The sequence below is a fragment of the Podarcis gaigeae genome (genome assembly GCF_964106915.1).
Source record: "Podarcis gaigeae genome assembly, chromosome: 2".
Classification (NCBI taxonomy): Eukaryota; Metazoa; Chordata; class Lepidosauria; order Squamata; family Lacertidae; genus Podarcis; species Podarcis gaigeae.
The window spans coordinates 12,367,427-12,380,703 of record NC_139679.1 but is presented as its reverse complement, the minus strand read 5'-3'; the positions used below and the strand labels follow the sequence as shown (position 1 = coordinate 12,380,703).

The 13,277-nt window shown below is 43.8% G+C and overlaps 1 protein-coding gene across 2 annotated transcripts in view; it reads right to left on the bottom strand.

Annotated features, from left to right (window-relative positions):
• RACGAP1 (Rac GTPase activating protein 1) overlaps positions 1 to 13,277 on the bottom strand; it is a 74,406-nt gene that overhangs the window by 52,709 nt on the left and 8,420 nt on the right. The gene's annotated exons all lie outside the window — the stretch shown is intronic.

Sequence of the window (13,277 nt, the reverse complement as noted above, 5' to 3'; positions counted from 1 at the left end):
TCGTGAAATTTCAGCCCTGGGAGCTGGCATCGTTGCGCTGAGTAGGTTCAGAACCACTCGTAACAGCATCTACGCTTTGCGGAAGGATTTGATCTTGAGGACTCACAGAGTGAAGAGAGATGTAAAAAAGCTGTTGTTGCTGCTGCTTTAGAGAGAGTTCAGAGCACACACGCACCCAGTCGTGGGTTGAACCCACTTTTAGGAGTAAGTACATATTTAGCAACTCAGGCTGCCTTGACTTCCCCTTTTCTCCCATGCTCCAGGGAGGAAAATATAACTGGCTGTCAGTCTTTTCTTTAAAAAAAAAAAAGAATCATCAACAACAACTTCACAATCAGACCAAGAAATGTTGGTGCCTAAGGCAGAAAAGCCACATGGTGTCTCCCACCCAAGGTAGAGAATGTAATAATAAACTAAATAATTGACAGCTGGCTGTGCTAGAATGGTACCTCACTATTGCTGTAGCCTCAGGCACCCTGCACCCTCTAGCCTAATGGCAGTGTCCTGCCTTGACATTACTAGTGCAAATACCTCATTAAAATATAACAGCATGCATTTCTTCAAACTTCACGCGTTTCAAAAAAAGGCTTAATTTTTTTTAAAAAAAAGATCTCTGAAGCTTCTTTTGTTTAGTACTGCAGTTTAACTCAAATGAATATCTGAGCGCCTTTGCTGTGCGGTTTTCAAATACAGTGGTACCTTGGTTCTCAAACTTAATCTGTTCCGGAAGTCTGTTCCAAAATCCAGGTGCACTTTCCCAAAGAAAGCATTGCTAAACGGATTAATCCATTCCAGACTTTTAAAAACAACCCCTAAAACAGCAATTTAACATGAATTTTACTATCTAACGAGACCGTTGATCCATAAAATGAACAATAATCAATGTACTGTACTATAAAATAAATAAGACAGTATTGTAGATGATAAAAATTAACATTATTTTTCCCCTTACCTGCACTGATGATAGTTGGATGGGGGGCTCTTATCCATTTCCACAGTCACACAATCAACCAGTAGCTGAACTAGGTTCCACACAGTCACAAAAACAAATTAACCAAAAAAACAACAAAAATGCAAAATAAAACGGAAAAACAAAAGCACCAAACTTAATCCGTTCCGGAAGTCCATTTGACTTCTGAAATGTTCAAAAACCAATTTGGAAGGGTTTGATAACAGATTCGGTTGGCATGCATATATATGGTATGACAAGGTAAAAACTCATAAAGGATTTAAAAACCATATTGTCAGGAAAGCACTATATAATGTTTGGATTCGATATAAAGATTTGTTGGAAAATAAAACCCCTAGGTGGTTGTCACCAATGGAAGCTAAGGAGGTGAAAAAACTTAATATGGAATCGAAATGGCCAAAATATTGTGAAATATTGGAGCAAGAGAGTGGAAAAATCAAATTACAGAATTTTGAGAAAATGAAGTCCAAGGTACGAGATTGGCTTCATTACTATCAAATAATGGAAGTGTTCAAACAAGACAGGAAAATTGGCTTCCAGGTGGAGAGATCAAAATTAGAAACAGAACTGTTAGAACCCAATACTAAGAATTTGTCAAGAATGTATAACCTGCTGTTGAAATGGAATACACTAGATGAGACAGTTAAACCAGCTATGATTAAGTGGGCACAAGACATTGGTCATGATATTATGTTTGCTGACTGGGAACAGTTATGGACCACCGGTATAAAATTTACGGCATGTAATGCCTTAAGAGAAAATATTATGAAAATGATTTACAGGTGGTACATGACCCCAGTCAAGCTTGCAAAAAATTATCATCTGCCCAATAATAAATGTTGGAAATGTAATGAGACTGAAGGTACCTTCTACCACCTTTGGTGGACTTGCCCGAGGATTAAGGCCTTCTGGGAAATGATTTATAACGAAATTAAGAAGGTGCTTAAATGTACTTTTCATAAGAAACCAGAGGCATTTCTCCTGGGCATAGTCGGCCAACTGGTGCCTAAGAAGGACAGGACGTTTTTTATGTATGCCACTACAGCAGCAAGGATTCTCTTAGCAAAGTATTGGAAGACACAAGAACTACCCACATTGGAAGAATGGCAGACGAAGGTGATTGACTATATGGGACTTGCGGAGATGACCGGCAGAATCCGTGACCAAGAAAAAGAGACGGTGGAAGAAGATTGGAAGAAATTTAAAGTATATCTTAAGAACTGTTGTAAAAATTGAAGAGTGCTAAAATGTCAAGGGAAAAGAAAATATTGAATTATAGCTACAATTGATTAAGTATGAGAAGAAGCTAAAAAAGAAAATAAGTAATTAGATAATTGGTGTAAGGAGTTGTTGAAAAAATCCCAAAATAGGGATGCAGAAAAGGTGAGGTAAGGGGAAGTCTGGGAAGTAAGGTTTATGAAAATGAGGTTTGAAATTATACATGTTTATATGTTTTGTTTGTTTATGTATGGTGTCTTGTTTTGTCTTTAAATCTGTGTTGAAAAAACCAATAAAAAAATATAAAAAAATAATGAAATGTTCAAAAACCAAGGCGCAGCTTCTGATTGTTGCAGGCGCCCCAGAAACAATAGCTGACAGCCAAATTGGACGTTTGGCTTCCAAAAAACGTTTGAAAACTGGAACACTTCCGGATTTTTGGCGTTTGGGAAACAAGGTGTTTGAGTACCAAGGTGTTTGAGAACCAAGGTACCACTGTATGCACGATAGCAGTTGTTACGCTACATATTGCTTTGTGTTTTGTGTTCTGTTTTATTGAATTTGTATGTAGCCATTTTACTGTATTTTTAATTATATATATATATATATATATACACACACACACACACAGAGAGTGGAGGGATGTGGGTGATGCTGTGGGTTAAACCACAGAGCCTAGGACTTGCCAATCAGAAGGTTGGCGACGGGGTGAGTTCCCGTTGTTCGGTCCCTGCTCCTGCCAACCTAGCAGTTCGAAAGCACATCAAAGTGCAAGTAGATAAATATCTACCGCTCCGGCGGGAAGGTAAACGACGCTCTGGTTCGCCAGAAGCGGCTTAGTCATGCTGGCCACATGACCCGGAAGCTGTACGCCGGCTCCCTCAGCCAGTAAAGCAAGATGAGCGCCGCAACCCCAGAGTCGGTCACGACTGGACCTAATGGTCAGGGGTTCCTTTACCCTTTAACTTATGTACAGTGGTACCTCGGGTTAAGTACTTAATTCGTTCCGGAGTCTGTTCTTAACCTGAAACTGTTCTTAACCTGAAGCACCACTTTAGCTAATGGGGCCTCCTCCTGCTGCTGCGCCGCCGGAGCACGATTTCTGTTCTTATCCTGAAGCAAAATTCTTAACCTGAAGCACTATTTCTGGGTTAGCGGAGTCTGTAACCTGAAGCGTATGTAACCTGAAGCGTATGTAACTCAAGGTACCACTGTACTGCTGCTAAAGGGCACGCCTTTATATTCTTTGGCTTTAGAGGACTGTCCAAAACATGTGCAAAGAACCTAAGCGTCCCTAATCATTACTTGGACAGAACGAGGAAAATGCCACGTGGAACAAATAGCCCCAGCAAAACTGATTGATTAATCCAGGTTAAAAAGGATTAGAATAGACAGACTGGCAGACATTTAGATTAGGACAGAGTGGATTAGCGCCATGTTGCAGATGGGAGCTGTCAGAGCGACAGGGAGAGAGATATGAATAAAGCCACTTGCGAAAGGTCAATCAGCCAATCTTTTGGTTAGTCCAAAACTCCACGCTTTTATAGGCATTGCGGGGGTGGGTATTTAGGTAACGTTTATGATTTCCCTCCTCTGCGGTATTGGCGCTCCTTGCCAACACTTTAAACCAGAAATAAATATGCAAATAGCTCTTTGTAGTTTGTAAAGGAAACAGCTTGATTAGTTTATGGGTTTTTCTTTATGGACGCATTCTACGTCTTTGTCTTAAAAGCAACTTTATTGGGAGAAAACTAATTAGAAAGGGACACAGACTAAGTCAACAACTGAGGCACATAAGCTCAAAGCTCGGGGGGCTTTTCGAAAGAGGGTGGGGGGAGAGAGAAGGAAAATGAGCAAACAGCTGGATAATTTGATGCATTATTTTCCATCACTATATACTGTTATTTTATCCACTCAATAAAACGGCTCCCTGGAAACCCTTTAGAATGTAAATGAAACCATTTATTAAAGAGATGCACTTCAGAAGAAAGATCCTCCTGGGGTTTCCTTTTTCCCTGCCCCACCCCCTTTGATTTGGGTGGGGCGCAATTTTGAATAAATGCCCCATCCAATCCATTCTTGAATCCCAAATCTAGGGCTCCCTCCTCTGTTTAAGGGTTCCCATCAGAAACGTGGAACGGTCTCAGTGAGTACAATGCCAATGAAACAAACACATTCCAAAAAATACTCCAAGAAGGCTCACATAACCGTAAAATGAGGATGTGTTTTAATCTATTAAGTCTGGAGCACAAATTGAAGGATAGACATTGCCAACCATAAAGGGGAGAGAAACGCTTGAATGACTAAGTCAAGTCGTTTGCGTGTCGAGACCCCGCAGCCACCCCCTCGTTGGAAATAACTCACACCAGGACACGGATATTAGGTTGATGTTATTGGGCAAATTTTGGCCACAACTTTATTGAATTACAGAATGTGAGCGGTATTGGCTTAGGCATTGATTGGACCTTGTCAGGGAACTGCCATCGGAGGGACAGGTGGTGGAGAGGCTCCAGGAGAATAGGAGAGACTCTACAGCAGAAGAAGGAACCAGTAGGGGGAGAGCAGGAGTTCCAGCGGAAAGGGAATCGGGGGAGAGGCTCTGGGATACTTCTAGTGAGAATAGTGAAGAGGTAACTAGACCCCCGTTAGGAACTCCCACCCTTCGCCGGAAACTGTCACGCAGAGAGTCACGAAGGCGCATGTCCGTCAAACAGCTTTTATGTTGGAGTAAGTTCCGTAGACGCCCACTGTCAGATTCTACCAGCGACTGACGGAGTCATGCTTTGGGGGCTCCGTTAGTGCCTAGGTTTGGGTGACCAGCCAAACCCCAGAGGGATCAAGCTTTTACGCACAAGCAGCTTATTATCCCATCACAGACCTGAATATATCTGACTCCTGCCCATTGTGCAGGAAGTCCGGTAAGGGTAAGCCACCGGTAGGGGGATCCCTGTTGATGCGAACCAACTCAAGCTCTCCCTGGTGTTCCCATTGGGGTCGTGTCAAGGCCCTGGCCCCCAGCTGGGCTTCAGACTAGATCAACACCTCCAGATTCCTTTAATAGAATACCCTTAAGCATGGAGGGGCAGGTGATGGCCACACATCCCCTCCTCCACACAAGGTCAAACAATGCCTAACCGCAACCCTAACAATGTTGTGACTCGCTACGAGGTAGGCGGAAACCAAGTGGCCAGTGCCAATTTGCCAAGTGGAAAAATTCCTACCAGGCCCCTTGGACAACCAAGGTCCATAGCAAGGCCAGTGCCTAACCTGCAAAATAGGGAGGGAGGGCAGGTGATTGAGGAAGCGAGCCAAAGTGGAAGTCCTCTGGCTCGCTCCTCAGTTTATTTTTTTATATATATATAAATATTTATTAAGGTTTTTGTAAAAGAAAAGCATAAGTAACAAACAACATTGCTTATATCATAACAAAATTTCATAACTTGTTTAGACTTCCTCGCGTCTCCTGCTCCCACTTACATTGTTAAAAAGTTTTTTCAAGCAAATTATCATCTTATTTGCAATCTTATATCCACTCGTTTAAATATAATCTAATAGTTCTCCCAAAGAGTTTATCTTTTCCTTAATCTCACTTATCATCAAATTCCAATCTAGTTTAGTGGTGGCCAATTATTTATGATCAAGCATCCTTCTTAACAGTCAATCAAGTTACAATATTTTTGTAAATAAATTTTAAATTTCTTCCAATCTTCTTCCATCCTTTCTTCTCCCAGGTCTCGGATTCTGCTGGTCATCTCTGCCAGTTGCATATAGTCTATCAGCTGCATCTGCCATTCTTCCAGTGTGGGTAGATCTTGAGTCTTCCAATTCTTAGCAATGAGTATCCTTGCTGCCGTTGTTGCATACATAAAAAATGTTCGGTCCTTCTTTAACACCTTCTGGCCGACAATACCCAGAAGGAAGGCCTCTGGTTTCTTGGCTCGCTCCTCAGTTTAAACGGCCCCAGCCACACACCCCCAGCCAGCGGATTGGCAGGCTGGGCTCTGATGTGGCCAGGATCCCCCAGGCAACGGGGGACAAAGTCCCCCGCCCCCGGTGGGGAATGGGTGGCCACGCAGTCCACCGCAACTCCTTCCCACTGGGAATTGGAGCGGATTTATGTGCAATTTCCACTGTGGTCAATGGGGCCTCCTCACAGGTCAGCGAGCATAGGATTTAGTTGCCCCAACACAATTGTTTCTTTACCACGACAGAGACCTCGCTTTTCTTCAACCAGCGGGAAACAGAATGAAAATAGAGATTTTAGACAATCACTTATACAGCACTATCCATCAATGCCTTTTCCCGTTATCACGATCCTCTTATAATATTTATTCACATGTAAATCCTGTTCAGTGAAGGCTCTCAGCAGTGATAGCTGAGAATTTCCTACTTGCAGTTTCACTTAGCTTTATTGCTTCTTGAGAAATGTGGGTACGGTAGGTGATTTGTGATTAATAGCCTATTGGTTGTCCCCTGAACAGGCCTGAATATCAGTATCGCTTCCTATTGTGAAGGGGCTTTTAAATACTGATTTCCTCACTTTTTTTGTTTTTATAGTAAAATAGTGCAATTTTACTTTTATTTTTAAAAAATGAGAGTAAAACCAGTAAATAAAACCTCCTCCTGTGAAACAGGAACTGAAATTGGAGCAACTAAGAGAGTCTATTCAAGGGTCAATTAATTTCTTACAAGTCCTCCCCCCCCCCCCCCGTGCTTATCGAGCAATAACATGGATTGTCCCTGTAAACAGAAAGTCTTTAATGATCGGCAGCCCTTAAAAACCTCAACAGCACTTTCCCTGTTCATATCGGTGCTGCAGTTGCATTTTATTAAGGGGAAAAAACATCACCAATTAGGTTCGAAAAGTCACAGAGGATGTTATACAGAACACTGGAATGCAATGTGCTGGGGACACTGTCTGGATGCTCCATGTTAAGTGAATGGGGGGAAAGACAGGCTAAAGGGGCAAAATATGTGCAAAAGGGATTTCATATAGTTACTTTGTCAGCATCCAACTGGCTCAGGGCTGCTGCTACTCAGAGCATTTACAGAGGAACAGCCACACACTGGTTTGCTCACTCCTTCAAGGCATCTGCATAACGTCATGATTAAAATATCTTCCCATGTTTTCCCTGTTCAGCTTCTGCCTGTTTGCTTTTTGTTTTCCATTTTTCAGAGCTCAGAAAATCTAACTTTTTTGACACAGTGGAACAATCACCTCTGTTGTGGACAGTGGCATAGCGAGGTGGGGGTTGGCATGGGGCAGTTGCCCCGGGCACAAAATTGTTAGGGGTGCAAAATTTCAACATCTGGTGCTCCCTCAATACAACTGTGTGTTTCTGTCACTGGGCTTCGCTGAAAACGGCTTCTCTATGCAAACCAGGAAGTGACCTCTCCAGACAACAGAACGGCTCTTCTTTTCTTATCTCTGTGGATTTGATCTCCTGGGTGGCACAGATGCTGTTATGAATGTGCATGCATACTCTGTCCATGCCCCTCTTTCCCATCGCACCCCTCTGTATGGTCCTGGGCTCTACCAACCCATGTTATGCCACTGGGTGTGGATGACTCATTGTGCAACTGTTCTGTCAGGTTTGCAGCATCTCCTTCTCTATGGTCCTTCACTCCACTCTAGGAATTAACACGATAATTTCCAAATAACATTGCCTTAAATCAATTCCTCTCTTTCCCACATTGCTGTGAGGAGGGGGGAAGCTCATGATCAGGATTTCAATGGTGGCGGCAGGGAGGAGGATATATTTAACGCTATCCTTACATACCAAGGTCCCAATGAAAATTGCCTCCAACAGTATATGGGACTGAAGAAAAGTGGACCATCTCCTTGGCTGCAGAATGGCATTTGAATTCCAGAAGTTGGGAATCAGAGTTGCTATTCTCCTTCCAGCTTAGAACAATGAGTTGTTGTTGTTTAGTCGTTTAGTCATGTCCGACTCTTCGTGACTCCATGGACCAAAGCACGCCAGGCACTCCTGTCTTCCACTGCTTCCCGCAGTTTGGTCAAACTGATGCTGGTAGCTTCGAGAACACTGTCCAACCATCTCATCCTCTGTCATCCTCTTCTCCTTGTGCCCTCCATCTCTCCCAGCATCAGGGTCTTTTCCAGGGAGTCTTCTCTTCTCAAGAGGTGGCCAAAGTATTGGAGCCTCAGCTTCAGGATCTGTCCTTCCAGTGGGCACTCAGGGCTGATTTCCTTCAGAATGTAGAGGTTTGACCTTCTTGCAGTCCATGGGACTCTCAAGAGTCTCCTCCAGCACCATAATTCAAAAGCAACAATGAGTGGCTGTTGCTAATTCTTCATGTCTGGAAGCATACTAATAGTTTCCTGGTTTCACCTTCAGTAATTTCTTGCTGAGAAAATTTGCAGCAGTTTGAGAGGTGGATGCTGTCCATGAGAATAGAGAACATGTGCAGTTATTTGGCTCAAGGTCCTTACAAGTGGATTGGTTGCATATCTCCTGCTTACATTTCTCCCCATTTTATAAAGCTTTCTTTGTCTCTCAAAGATTCCGCCTCTTCATAGCTGACCCCCCACAAGAGCCCTAGCTTGGAAAGTAGAACGGTATTTTGTCAATTGTTGATCACAGCAAAGGATTTTTGAATGGCAGTCACCGGATGGAGAAAGTACAGACACAACAAAGGATTCTTGTGTGATCCAGCAGCTCTTGGAACCAGTTAATTTAATTTTGATTAGAGGCGTTTAGCAGAAGTAGACAAAGAGGAGGAAGAAATGTCCACTGGATTTCAGTGCAATTTTGCTTTACGGAAAATAAAGCACATGAATCTTAAATCACAAGGTCATCTCTTCAGCCTCATAGTTTGATAGTTAGTTGTGCCATGCTGGGAAGTGCTGGATTTGCCCATCAAAATGGAAGTTTCCCTTTGTATTTTCTTACCATTTAGTGTGGTACTATTTTTAATGGGTAAGGCGGAATGCCTAGAAGCCTTCCCAGATTAATTTTTTAAAACCCATATAGCATTTTTGCCTGATGATGCTCACACTAGTGAGCTAGTCCTGATCAAGCAATGATAATGTGCTGTTCTATTCCTACATAGGGATGCGGGTGGCGCTATAGGTTAAACCACATAGCCTAGGACTTGCCGATCAGAAGGTCAGCGGGTCGAATCCCCACAACAGGGTGAGCTCCTGTTGCTCGGTCCCTGCTCCTACCAACCTAGCAGTTCGAAAGCACGTCAAAGTGCAAGTAGATAAGTAGGTAGTGCTCTGGCGGGAAGGTAAACGGCGTTTCCGTGCACTGCTCTGGTTCGCCAGAAGCGGCTTAGTCATGCTGGCCATATGACCCGGAAGCTGTATGCTGGCTCCCTCCGCCAAGAAAGCGAGATGAGCGCCACAACCCCAGACTCAGCCACGACTGGACCTAATGGTCAGGGGTCCCTTTACCTCTACCTTACTGATCATTTCCCAAAGAGCCTATGGGAAGGGTGCCTGGGACAAAGACGGCCGGCCAGCCCATGCAATATGGTTCTCCAGGAACCTTCCTTTTCAAAGGAAATTTCCGTTTCGAGTATGGATGCCAATCATTTTAGGTATTTTTCACTCCCCTCCCCCCACCCGAGAAGCACTTTGAGTTATTACCATAATAACATTCCAGAACAATATCCAGGCAGCTGCCTAAGCAGAGCATTTTACCAGCGCGGTTCTGAAATGATTCTGCTTCCAAATTGCTGTTGTGTATAGGTAGCAGCTATGCGAAGGAAACCAGGGGAAAATAGAAGCAGGCTGGCAGATGTATGAGGGGAGCCTGAAGATGCAGGACGGAGATGTTAAAGCATTTGAAGTGATCCCTTTGCACTATCAAGCAGTGGTATGGAGGTAAATTCTGAAGTGAAGGTGCTGTTCGTGACATGCCCCCATTATCATGAAAGATGGACTTTTGACCAATATGCACATTTGGTCCATTCCCTCCTCCCCCAGTGGATTGCTCACAATTTTGTGACGTTATGGGTCGATCCCTCTGGAATTGTTCAAAACAAAAGGAGTCCCTCCTAGTGGTGCAGCGATAAAACTGCTAACACATTTGCAAAGCTAAGCAGGGTCAAATATGGTTGGATGGGAGACCGTGTGTTGGGATTCCTGGATTTCAGGGGACTGGACTTGATGATCCTCTATTATTCTAAACAAAATAAAAAAATTCCTTCCAGTAGCACCTTAGAGACCAACTAAGCTTGTTATTGGTATGAGCTTTCGTGTGCATGCACACTTATTCTATTATTTTAACCTTTAGCATTCTTAACCATGCTAAGGTAATCTGTCTCTTCCTCTGCTTAGCCGATTTGGGTGGGTCTACGACAAGGCTGTATATTGTCTCCCTGCTTATTTAGCTCATATGCAGAATTCATCATGTGAAAGGCTGGGCTGGATGAATCCCTAGCCGGAATTAAGATTGCTGGAAGAAATATCAACAACCTCAGATATGCAGATGACACAACATTGATGGCAGAAAGTGAGGAGGAATTAAAGAACCTTTTAATGAGGGTGAAAGATGAGAGCGCAAAATATGGTTTGAAGCTCAACATCAAAAAAACGAAGATCATGGCCACTGGTCCAAATACCTCCTGGCAAATAGAAGGGGAAGAAATAGAGGCAGTGAGAGATTTTACTTTCTTGGGCTCCATGATCACTGCAGATGGTGACAGCAGTCACAAAATTAAAAGACGCCTGCTTCTTGGGAGAAAAGAAGGACTTCCATTGAACAGATGATGATGAGAGAGGCCAGCATGTAAGCAAACAGGCCTGGTGTCATCTTGACACCAGTTGTCACAACATCTCCCTTTCTTTAAAACTACAGTGTTATAGACTTGGGGGGGAACTTTCCTAAACCCTAGAAATTAATAAACAGTACGCCTGCTTCTTGGGAGAAAAGCAATGACAAACCTAGACAGCATCTTAAAAAGCAGAGACATCACCTTGCCAACAAAGGTCCATATATTTAAAGCTATGGTTTTCCCCGTAGTGATGTATGGAAGTGAGAGCTGGACCATAAAGAAGGCCGATCACCAAAGTATTGATGCTTTTGAATTATGGTGCTGGAGGAGACTCTTGAGAGTCCCATGGACTGCAAGAAGATCAAACCAATCCATTCTGAAGGAAATCAGCCCTGAGTGCACACAAAGGACAGATCCTGAAGCTGAGACTCCAGTACTTTGGCCACCTCATGAGAAGACCCTGAATGTTGGGAAAGATGGAGGGCCCAAGGAGAAGGGGACGACAGAGGACGAGATGGTTGGACAGTGTTCTTGAAGCTACCAGCATGAGTCTGACCCAACTGCGGGAGGCAGTGGAAGACAGGAGTGCCTGGCGTGCTCTGGTCCAGAGGGTCACGAAGAGTCGGACACGACTAAACGACAACAACTCTGTGGCAAGGAGAGACTGGCCAGTAACATACCCAGGAGATGATGTATTTGCCTCAGCTTTGTAACAAGTGGTCCTTCTTCATCCCTGCCTCTCTCTCCTCCACTGCTCTCAGGAAGAAATTGAGGGATGCAGAGGGTCGTGACCTTGACTTAAAAGAAGGCCTCTTGGTCCACATAGAGTACCAGAGTTAGGGTACAAGGTTAAAAAAAAAAGAAACAAAAGGAGAGAGAAAAAGACATTTGTCAAATGGCACCAACAGCTTTCGATAGTGATCAAAGGTCACTTCACAGAAAGATAGCAATGAATGATGAGCTACTCGCAGCTTCGAAAAAGAAAAGGGAATTTGTTCAGCACCGAGAGCCACAGAAAACGTTGCGAGTCCGTCTTCAACCATATCTCTGCAACCATGCAGGGATGGAAATAGGCATTCTGATGCTAATGACGGTTTAACCTAGGTCTTTTAGGATTCATGCTAGGAAAGGGAGAAATCCTGCAAAGTATATCTTCCCAGAACATCTTCCTGTCCTCTAGCACGGTAAGCAGGGATCAAAGGTTCTCTCTGGGCTGTTTCTGTTCCTATTACTCTGGTTCCCTCAACGCACATTTCCTCCCACTGCTCCGAAAAGGCTTTGTTAAAATAATAATAAAAAAGGGGGCCTGCCGTCTAATGGCCAGCGGCAGTGCAATTGATTTCGCACGACAAGAACAGAGGGAATCAGAAGGTCCTTTCATGCACAATGTGATTTCAAAGAAGGAAAGAATTAAACAGCAAGTTCAGATCACTGGCCCTTTTGCCATTCCTTTTATTGTAAAGCAATTATCTTCCCTTTTGTTTGCGTCAAGGGGACCAGGCCTCCGAAAGTCTCGTCTGGGAAACTGTTAATAGAATTTATGCTAATTTGATGATTCCGGCGATTACCAGAGGGAGTGCCTTGCTCGTATTTTGCAAGCCGTAAAATGTTTGACTGCGTCTCCGCAGCCCCATTAAAGGCCAATTGCTGGCTTCATCCAACACCCACGGCTGCTTCTGTGCCCATTCTCGGAGGGTGTCGAGGAAGTATCTACCCTTGCCATTTTGAATGGTCTCCAACGCCTTGCTTCGTAAGCATGCAAGGAAGCAGTGAGTCAGACCCATTGGCCTGTCTTGCTCAATGCTGATTTTGACCTTTCTTCATGGCCTAGGACCCTCGTACCTATGGGACCGCCTCTCCCGGTATGCCCCACGGAGAGCCTCAAGGTCCATAAATAGCAACACCCTAGTGGTCCCGGGCCCTAAGGAAGTTAGATAAGCCTCAGTCAGAGCCAGGGCCTTTTCAACACTGGCTCCAGCCTGGCGGAACGCTCTGTCTCATGAGACCAGGACCCTGCAGGATCTAATTTCTTTCTGCAGGGCCTGTAAGAAAGAGTTGTTCCGCCTGGCCTTTGGCTTGAAGCCAATTTGATTCCCTCCCCCTCTTTCTTTTTCCTTTCTCCTCCTGTGATGAGGCTGCATTTTAATGTGTCAATATTTTAATGTTGTATTTTAATCTTGTTTTTAAGTTGTATTCATTCAACTTGTTTTTATTATTGCTTGTTAGCCGCCCTGAGCCTGGCCTTGGCTGGGGAGGGCGGGGTATAAATAAAAATTATTATTATTATTATTATTATTATTATTATTATTGACAGGGTTCTCCCCCAACCCCACTGGAAGTTGCT